Consider the following 10,546-nt stretch of genomic DNA (forward strand, 5'->3'; position numbering starts at 1 on the left):
AGTATCTGAGCTGTTACGTGACACTTTCTAAGGCTTCCATTGGCTCTCTAAAGCGTTCAGAAAGCGGATTGACGCGTCTCCTGTCTCTGGGCAGATAACAGCAGCACAGTTTGTCAGTGGACTGCCTGGTGACAGAGAGATTGGAGATGCGCGGTCACGAGACCTCGCCATTTTTTCTCTTCCTTTTTGAATGAATACAAATGCCGGTTGGAATATTATCGCTATTTTACGAGAAAAATAGCATAAAAATTGATTTTAAACAGCGTATGACATGCTTCTAAGTACAGTAATGGAACATTTTGAATTTTTTGGTCCGGCGATATTTGGACATAACTATGGATCATTTGGACCAAAAACAACATTTGTTGTGGAAGTAGCAGTCCTGGGAGTGAATTCTGACGAAGAACAGCAAAGGTAATACCATTTTTCTAATAGTAATTCTGAGTTTAGTGAGCCCCGAAGTTGGCGGGTGTCTGAATAGCTAGCCTGTGATGGCTGAGCTATGTACTCAGAATATTGCAAAATGTGCTTTCGCCGAAAATATATTTTAAAATCTGACATAGCGATTGCATAAAGGAGTTCTGTATCTATAATTCTTAAAATAATTGTTATGTATTTTGTCAACATTTATGATGAGTAATTTTGTAAATTCACCGGAAGTTTTGGGTGGGAATGCTAGTTCTGAACATCACATGCTAATGTAAAAAGCTGTTTTTTGATATAAATATGAACTTGATTGAACAAAACATGCATGTATTGTATAACATAATGTCCTAGGAGTGTCATCTGATGAAGATCATCAAAGGTTAGTGCTGCATTTAGCTGTGTTTTGGGTTTTTGTGACATATATGCTTGCTTTGAAAATGGCTGTGTGATTATTTTTGGCTGTGTACTCTCCTAACATAATCTAATGTTTTGCTTTCGCTGTAAAGCCTTTTTGAAATCGGACAATGTGGTTGGATTAACGAGAGTCTTATCTTTCAAATGGTGTAAAATAGTCGTATGGTTGAAAAATTGAAATGATTGCAGTTTTGAGGTATTTGTATTTCGCGCCACGTTCTTCCATTGGATATTTGGCGAGGCGTTCCGCTAGCGGAACGTCTAGATGCAAGAGGTTTTAAGAGCACTTTCCAAACAATGCAGAATTAAAAAGTAAGTAAACTTTGCTAAATAAAAGGAAAGGAAATAATAACACAATAAAAAATAACTAATGAGGCTATATACAAGGAGTACCAGTCAATGTGCAGGGGTATGAGGTAGTTGAGGGAATTAAGGTAATATGTACATGTAGCTAAGGGTATAAGTGACTAGGCAATCAGCATAAATAAGTGTGTGTTGGGGTATGTGTGCGCGCACACTGGAGTGTCAGTATAGTCTGTGAGTGTGCATAGAGTCAGTGCCAAAAAAGGGGGTCAGTGCAAATAGCCATTTGTTCCGCAGTCTAATGGCTTGGGGGTAGAAGCTGTTCAGGAGGTTTTTTCTTTCCTAGACTTGGCACTCCGGTACCACTTGCCATGTGGTAGCAGAGAGAACAGTCTATGACTTGAGTGGCAGGAGTATTTGAGGACTTCCTCTGACACCACATGGTATAGAGGTCCTGGATGGCAGGGAGCTCGGCCTCAGTGATGTACTGGTCTGTACGCACCAGCCTTTGTAGCGCCTTGCGGTCGGATGCCAAGCAGTTGCCATACCAAACGGTGATGTAGCCAGTCAAGATGCTCTCAATGGTGCAGCTGTGAAACTTTTTGAGGTTCTGTGGGCCCATGCCAAATCTTTTCAGCCTCCTGAGGGGGGGAAGAGGCGTTGTCATGCCCTATTCATGACTATGTTGGTGTGTTTGGATCATGACAGATCCTTAGTGATGTGGATACCGAGGAACTCAACTCGCTCCACTACAGCCCCGTCAATGCGAATGGGGGCGTGCTTGGTCCTCCGTTTCCTGTAGTCCACGATCAGCTCCTTTGTCTAGCTGATGTTCGGGGAAAGGTTGTTGCCCTGGCACCACACCGTCCTCCCATTTGTTTCAAAGTTTATTTGCCACGTGCAAAGGATACAACAGGTATAAAACAGTACAGCGAAATTCTTACTTTGAGAGCTCTTTCCCAACAATGCAGTGAATAATAATAATAATAATAATAATAATAATAATAATAATATAAAAAATATAAAAATGGTGGAAAAAGTACCCAATTGTTATACTTGAGTAAAAGTATAGATACCTTAACAGAAAGTTACTCTAGTAAAAGTGAAAGTCACCCAGTAAAATACTACTTGAGTAAAAGTCAAAAAGTATTTGGTTTTAAATATACTTAAGTATCAAAAGTAAATGTATAAATAATTTCAAGTGGCTTGTGAAAGTATTCAACCCCCTTGGCATTTTTCCTATTTTGATGCCTTACAACCTGGAATTAAAATTGATTTTTTGGGGGGGTTTGTATCATTTGATTTACACAACACGCCTACCACTTCGAAGATGCAAAATATTTTTATTATGAAACAAACAAGAAATTCGACAAAAAAACAGAACTTGAGCGTGCATAACTATTCCCCCCCACGCCCCCCACCCCAAAGTCAATACTTTGAAGAGCCACCTTTTGCAGCAATTACAGCTGCAAGTCTCTTGGGATATGTCTCTATAAGCTTGGCACATCTAGCTACTGGGATTTTTGCCCATTCTTCAAGGCAAAACTGCTCCAGCTCCTTCAAGTTGGATGGGTTCCGCTGGTGTACAGCAATATTTAAGTCATACCACAGATTCTCATTTGGATTGAAGTCTGGGCTTTGACTAGGCCATTCCAATACATTTAAATGTTTCCCCTTAAACCACTCAAGTGTTGCTTTAGCAGTATGCTTAGGGTCATTGTCCTGCTGGAAGGTGAACCTCCGTCCCAGTCTCAAATCTCTGGAAGACTGAAACAGGTTTCCCTCAAGAATTTCCGTGTATTTAGTGCCATCCATCATTCCTTCAATTCTGACCAGTTTCCCTGTCCCTGCTGATGAAAAACATCCCCACAGCATGATACTGCCACCACCATGCTTCACTGTGGGGATGGTGTTCTCAGGGTGATGAGAGGTGTTGGGTTTGCGCCAGACATAGCGTTTTCCTTGATGGCCAAAAATCTAAATTTTAGTCTCATCTGACCAGAGTACCTTCTTCCATATTTTTGTGCAGTCTCCCACATGCCTTTGGCGAACACCTAACATGATTGCTTATTTTTTTCTTTAAGCAATGGCTTTTATTCTGGCCACTCTTCCGTAAAGCCCAGCTCTGTGGAGTGTACAGCTTAAAGTGGTCCTAAGGACTCCAATCTCCACTGTGGAGCTTTGCAGCTCCTTCAGGGTTATCTTTGGTCTCTTTGTTGCCTCTCTGATTAATGCCCTCCTTGCCTGGTCTGAGTTGTGGTGGGCGGCCCTCTCTTGGCAGGTTTGTTGTGGTGCCATATTCTTTCCATTTTTGAAAAATGGATTTAATGGTGTTCCGTGGGATGTTCAAAGTTTCTGATATTTTTTTATAACCCAACCCTGATCTGTACTTCTCCACAACTTTGTCCCTGACCTGTTTGGAGAGCTCCTTGGTCTTCACGGTGTCGCTTTATTGGTGGTGCCCCTTGCTTAGTGGTGTTGCAGACTCTGGGTGTAACGGGTGTCGTGTGTGGAGGACCAAGACGCAACAGGGAAGTGTATACTCATCTTCTTTTTAATATTGAAGAAGGTGAAACAAAATGAAACACGTATACAATTACGAAAACGACACTAACAGTTCTGTCAGGTGAAGAACACAAAACAGAATACAACTACCCACAAACCACAATCCAAACACACCCCTAATTATAGGACCTTCAATCAGAGGCAACGATAGACAGCTGCCTCCAACTGAAGGCCCCAACACCAATTAACTAAACAGAGAAATACAAATGACTAGACAGAACATAGAAATAAACTAACATAGAACAATAACCAAAACCCTGGACTAATAAATCAAATACCCCTCTACCTGGACACACACAAAACCACCCTGAACCACATAAAACAAATACCCTCTGCCACGTCCTGACCAAACTAAACACTAACAAATAACACCTTTACAGGTCAGAACGTGACACTGGGACCTTTCAGAACAGGTGTGTGTGTGTATATATACTGAGATCATGTGACAGATCATGCGACACTTAAATTGCACACAGGTAATTCAGACCCTTTGCTATGAGACTCAAAATTGAGCTCAGGTGCATCTTGTTTCCATTGATCATCCTCAATGTTTTTACAACTTGATTGGAGTCTACCTGTGGTAAATTCAAATAATTGGAAGTGATTTGGAAAGGCACACCCCTATATACAGTGCATTCGCAAAGTATTCAGACTGCTTGACTTTTTACACATTTTGTTACGTTACAGTGTCATTCTAAAATTGATTAAATTGTTCCCCCCCCCCATCAATCTACACACAATACCCCATAATGACAAAGCAAAACCAGGTTTTTAGAAATGTTTGCAAATGTATTAAAAATAAAAAACGGAAATATCACATTTACATAAATATTCAGACTCTTTATCTCAGTACTTTGTTGAAGGACCTTTGGCAGCGATTACAGCCTTGATTCTTCTTGGGTTTGATGCTACAAGCTTGGCACACCTGTATTTGGGAGTCTCCCATTCTTCTCTGCAGAACCTCTCAAGCTCTATCAGGTTGGCTGGGGAGCGTCGCTGCACAGCTATTTTCAGGTCTCTCCAGATATGTTAGATTGGGTTCAAGTCCGACCTCTGGCTGGGCCACTCAAGCACATTCAGAGACTTGTCCCGAAGCCACTCCTGTGTTGTCTTGGCTGTGTGCTTAGCATCATTGTCCTGTTTGAAGGTGAACCTTCGCCCAGGTCTGATGTCCTGAGCGCTCTGGAGCAGGTTTTCATCAAGGATCTCTCTGTACTTTTCTCCGTTCAACTTTCTCTCGATCCTGACTAGTCTCCCAGTCCCTGCCGCTGAAAAAAACTCCCCACAGGATGATGCTGCCAGCTCCATGCTTCCACCTCCATGGTGCCAGGTTTCCTCCAAATGTGACGCTTGGCATTCAGCCAAAGAGTTCAATCATGGTTTCATCAGACCAGAGAATGTTGTTTCTCATGGTCTGAGAGTCCTTTAGGTGCCGTTTGGCAAATTCCAAGTGGGCTATCATATGCCTTTTGCTGAGGAGTGGCTTCCATCTGGCTGCAGAGTGCTGCAGAGATGGTTGTCCTTCTGGAAGGTTCTCCCATGTCCACAGTGGAACTCTGGAGCTCTGGTCAAAGCCCTGACCAAGACCTCCCTGACCAAAGCCCTTCTCCCCCGATTGCTCAGTTTGGCCAGGCGGCCAGCTCTAGGAAGAGTCTTGGTGGTTCCAAACTGTTTCCATTTAAGAATGATGGAGGCCACTGTGTTCTTGAGGACCTTCAATGCTGGCCCAAAAAAATTGTACCCTTCCCAAGATCTGTGCCTCGACACAATCCTGTCTCAAAACTCTACGGACAATTCCTTCAACCTCCTGGCTTGGTTTTTTCTCTGACATGCACTTGTAGTCAGGAATGGGAGAGTGATTGTTTCCTACAGAGCACAACATGTGTACACTTCTTGACATCTTTGAAAAGCAAGTCTGGTAAAGATCTTTTTTTTGTCTTAGAGGCAGTTTTTGTATTTTGAGATGGTCTTGAATAAGCTAAGTAGCCAATAGACAGAGGGTAGCATAATTTGTCTGATTCTCTGTAATTATGGTATGGGAATAATGCATTTTATTTTGTAAAGTGGTATCTTGCATCAAACAACACAAAAGGTGGATAAACAGGTTAATAATATCAAGCCCTGTATTTTTCTTTTCTCCAAAAGTCTCATGAAATGTAGGCCTACATTCAACACCACACATTGGCCATTGTTTTTAATGGTAGGCCACTCTGGTAGGCCTACATTAGGATCAGATAGCCACCGTATCCTACTTGACCACTGAAACTGTAACTGCAAGCGGGTACAGCCTCAGTGTTCACAGTAAATACGCGCTTGAAGTTCCACAGAAGTTTACCTGAAAAATTGAGGGAACATTGGGTGTTAATACTTTCTGGAGGCACTGTACATCTTTATGTGCACTAACTAATATCATAGGATTATTAATTTGGTGTTCAACACATGAGGAAGTGGAAAATCAAAACAAATTAACTAACTAGATTGCTATCTCTAAATATAGTAGGCTACCCACTGCTAGTAATATCCTAAATGTAAAAAAGAACTGCTACTACCCATGTAACCTATAGACCTATGCTCTTGCAAAGCCATATCATATCTTGGTTGTAAAATAGTTGCTATTAAGCTGAATATTGAGAGTTGAGGAAAAATACCTACAGAAAGCTGATACCCTGCTCTCTTTGACAGAGACAAGTGGACAAAGCTTCTAAGGCTGTGTTTTTCCTGCAATTGCATTTTGAAAAGTTCAGAAGGTGAGTGGAACACATTTTCTCTTGAGCATATGGGTGGAGAGGAGTGGCTCGCTCATCACAGCGAAACAGGCACAGGGGTAGGGCGGACACTTTCATTAAAGGGATCATAAAGATAATGCATTTTACTGTTTGACCAATTCATGGTTTTAGCTGAACAAAACATAGGAAGTTTGAAAAATATATGGCAAATAGAAAACCAATATGGACGGTGTTAAGAGATAGATGGGAGGGGTTGAATGTAGCTGAAGGGTGGGACTAATAACAAATGTAAAATGTATATAGGTTCAGAACTTTTGTGAAATGGCACAGTTACAAATATATGGCGAATAGAAATCAAACTGGATGGACATCAGAAATAGAGGAAGGCCAGGACTAAAAACAAACAAAATATAACTATTGTAAAATAGATTGTGTCTGTAAAATGTGTATAGTATGTATAAGCTGGAAGTAGAAGCCCAAGTGTTGTTGTTTATTAGTTTACTCCAATTGGGGATAGGGGTGGTAGGGTTTGTGGGGAATAATAAAGGAAAGGATATTCAAAAAATAAGTGTGTGTATAAACACTACCGTTCAAAAGTTTGGGATCACTTAAATTTCCTTGTTTTCGAAAGAAAAGCACCTTTTGTCCATTTTTTAAATAACATCAAATTGATCAGAAATGCAGTGTAGACATTGTTAATGTTGTAAATGACTTGTCGCTGGAATCAGCAGATTTTTTTTAATGGAATATCTACATAGTCGAACAGAGGTCCCATTATCAGCAACCATCACTCCTGTGTTCCAATGGCACGTTGTGCTAGTTGATCTAAGTTTATCATTTTAAAAGACTAATTGATCATTAGAAAACCCTTATGCAAATATGTTAGCACAGCTGAAAACTGTTGTTCTGATTAAAGAAGCAATAAAACGGTATTTTTTCACGTCAACAGTGAAGAGGCGACTCCAGGATGCTGGCCTTTAGGCAGAGTTCCTCTGTCCAGTGTCTGTTCTTTTGCCCATCTTAATCTTTTCTTTTTATTGGCCAGTCTGAGATATGGCTTTTTCTTTGCAACTCTGCCTAGAGGGCCAGCATCCCGGAGTTGCCTCTTCACTGTTGACGTTGAGACTGGTGTTTTGCGGGTACTATTTAATGAAGCTGCCAGTTGAGGACATGTGAGGCATCTGTTTCTCAAACTAGACACTCTAATGTACTTGTCCTCTTGCTCAGTCAGTTGTGCACCGGGGCCTCCCACTCCTCTTTCTATTCTGGTTAGAGCCAGTTTGCGCTGTTCTGTGAAGGGAGTAGTACACAGCGTTGTAAGAGATCTTCAGTTTCTTAGCAATTTCTTGCATGGAATAGCCTTAATTTCTCAGAACAAGTATAGACTGACAAGTTTCAGAAGGAAGTTCTTTGTTTCTGGCCATTTTGAGCCTGTAATCGAACCCACAGATGCTGATGCTCCAGATACTCAACTAGTCTAAAGATGGCCAGTTTTATTGCTTCTTTAATCAGAAGAACTGTTTTCAGCTGTGCTAACATAATTGCAAAATAGTTTTCTAATGATCAATTAGCCTTTTAAAATGATAAACTTGGATTAGCTAACACAACGTGCCATTGGAACACAGGAGTGATGGTTGCTGATAATGGGCCTCTGTACGCCTATGTAGATATTCCATAAAATAATCTGCCGTTTTCAGCTACAATAGTCATTTACAACATTAACAATGTCTACACTGTATTTCTGATCAATATGTTATTTTTGTGGATAAAAATTCGATTTTCTTTCAAAAACAAGGACATTTTTAAGTGATCCTAAACTTTTGAACGGTTGTGTATGTGTATATATATATATATATATTACACACACACACAGGATTGGAAATGATGCAGACAATTACATTGATGAAGCAACAATCTATCCACAATATTAAAGCTGATCCACCCCCTAAAAAAAAGGACGCTTTGAGTGAATGTGCTTTTACTACTTTTATGGACATCCTTTTTTTCCCTTTTTTTACGATTCATGATCTTTTTTTAAGGTGCTGGCCATCTGTGGGCTTTATGGTGAGACCAGTTAGTGTTTGTGTCGTTACAGGAATGAAAACACTAAGTTCTATTTCTTCCCCCTATTATTTTCTCTGACAGGTCTGAAGCGGCTTTCGGCAAACTTACTGGCGACGACAAGAAGTAAGACTAATATCTTCTTTAGAATGTGCTGGATGTTTGGCTCCTCTTCTGATCACTGTGAGTCATCATTCACCTCAACAAAATTAGAGTGTCTACAAATACAACCCCATGACATGGGCACATCCAGGTTTGAGAGTAGGAATACTTTGAATGTAATTGATAAATGTATTTCATCATCCCTCTCTCTCCTCTTGTGCAACAGGGGATCCTGGTGTTCACAATCATCCAGTTTAAACCAGCCAGCTATGAGGACTACGTGTATCCCCCGTGGGCTCAGGGGATTGTCTGGGTCATCGCCATGGCGTCCATCATCTGGATCCCCCTCAGAGCTCTTCTCACACTGTGGGTGCTGCCTGGCTTATTCAATGAGATACTGAATTACTATATACTCATCTGTCAGTCTCTATCTCTCTCAATCTCTCTCTCTATTCATCTACCTACCTATAGCATTATTGCAACTTTAGTACAACACCTTGCAACCTCCTCGAGGTTCTGGTGTAATGGCTAAGCTAAGGTGTTGGACAGAATTCCATTTTTTGTCCTTTTTTCCATGTTTCATAAAAGTTTTGTCTTCCTCCCCCGAGAGATTAGTAAAGTTAATCACCCCCTATTCACCGGAGAATGAGAAGTCAAAAGTACCATACTACCTGGAGATGGGAGGACAGACTGATGGCCTCTGTGCCTGTGAGGTAGGGACTATGATAGGCTTGGAGAGCCAGGTGAGGGTTCACTCTGGATGTCGAGTTTGATTCACATTGGGACTGGAAACCAAACTGTGGACTGTCTGTGGCCTCAAGAACTGACCACTATTGGTGTCACTTGAGACTTATACAGTATTACAGATTCATCAATGGGGATGTGCTCTCCAAGTGAATGTCAAGACCTTTTTTTGAACACTATTATAGTCAATGTGAAAACAAATACACAAAATTGATATTTTACATCCAAGAAGCTTACCTACCTCTGTTTTGAGTCGTCAGAATGGAATATGAGGAAGAGAGGGTAGTGGTAAACATGACAGATAGACCTTAACTAACATGTCCATATGTTGCACTGTCTGAGCTTTGGTATTATGTCACGTTTAAAAAAAAAAAAAAAAAAAGCCACATATTGCCATGGATAATCTAAGTCAATGATCTTAGAACTGGTTGTTAGGCTACATATTATATATTATGTAATATATCCATTGCAATCTGACAAAGGGTTACGTTTCGTGACTCATAAATGATAAGTTACCGTTGTAAAATTATTGTAAATGATACAGTATATCAACATTTATTTGATATACTGTATATTAAAAAAATACTAAAATAAAATGTTTGAAAGGAAATTTAATCAGGCATAATTAAGTCAAGTATGATAAAACCTCAAAATAAAATCAGGATATTGTCATTGGAGTAGGATAAATACTGTACAACTCCTGTCATGTTGTGTAAAGCAAAAATAAAAAGCCAACTGACTCAAAGTCCAAAGGGTGTCCCAGGTTTTTACACCACTACAGACAGAGGTTCCTTAGAAAAACATATTCAGAGGGGTTTTGTTTATAAACCTGTCCGAGATTATGCCATCTAGTTGATATTTGTTCAATGAACAGAATAGCTCTACGAGTGTACCGTAAATTCCGGACTATAAGCCGCAACTTTTTTCTCACGCTTTGAACCTCGCGGCTTAAACAATGACGCGCGTGGCTAATATATGGATTTTTCCCGCTTTCAATTTTTTTTCTCTCCAAAAAAACACAATCTGTGACGTGCTCAGTTTTTTGGCGGCATGAAGCATTCATTAGACCAATGAAATTGCCGAACGGGTTAAGGTCAAACAACTTTTTTGTTTACTGTTTAGATTAAATCGAGCGCTCTCAAACTTATTACGGTTGTCATTTTGTCACCCTCATCATGGCAAAGACACGGAGAAATGCATATGAT

The sequence above is a fragment of the Salmo salar genome, chromosome ssa04 (assembly GCF_905237065.1).
Source record: "Salmo salar chromosome ssa04, Ssal_v3.1, whole genome shotgun sequence".
NCBI classification, from domain to species: domain Eukaryota; kingdom Metazoa; phylum Chordata; class Actinopteri; order Salmoniformes; family Salmonidae; genus Salmo; species Salmo salar.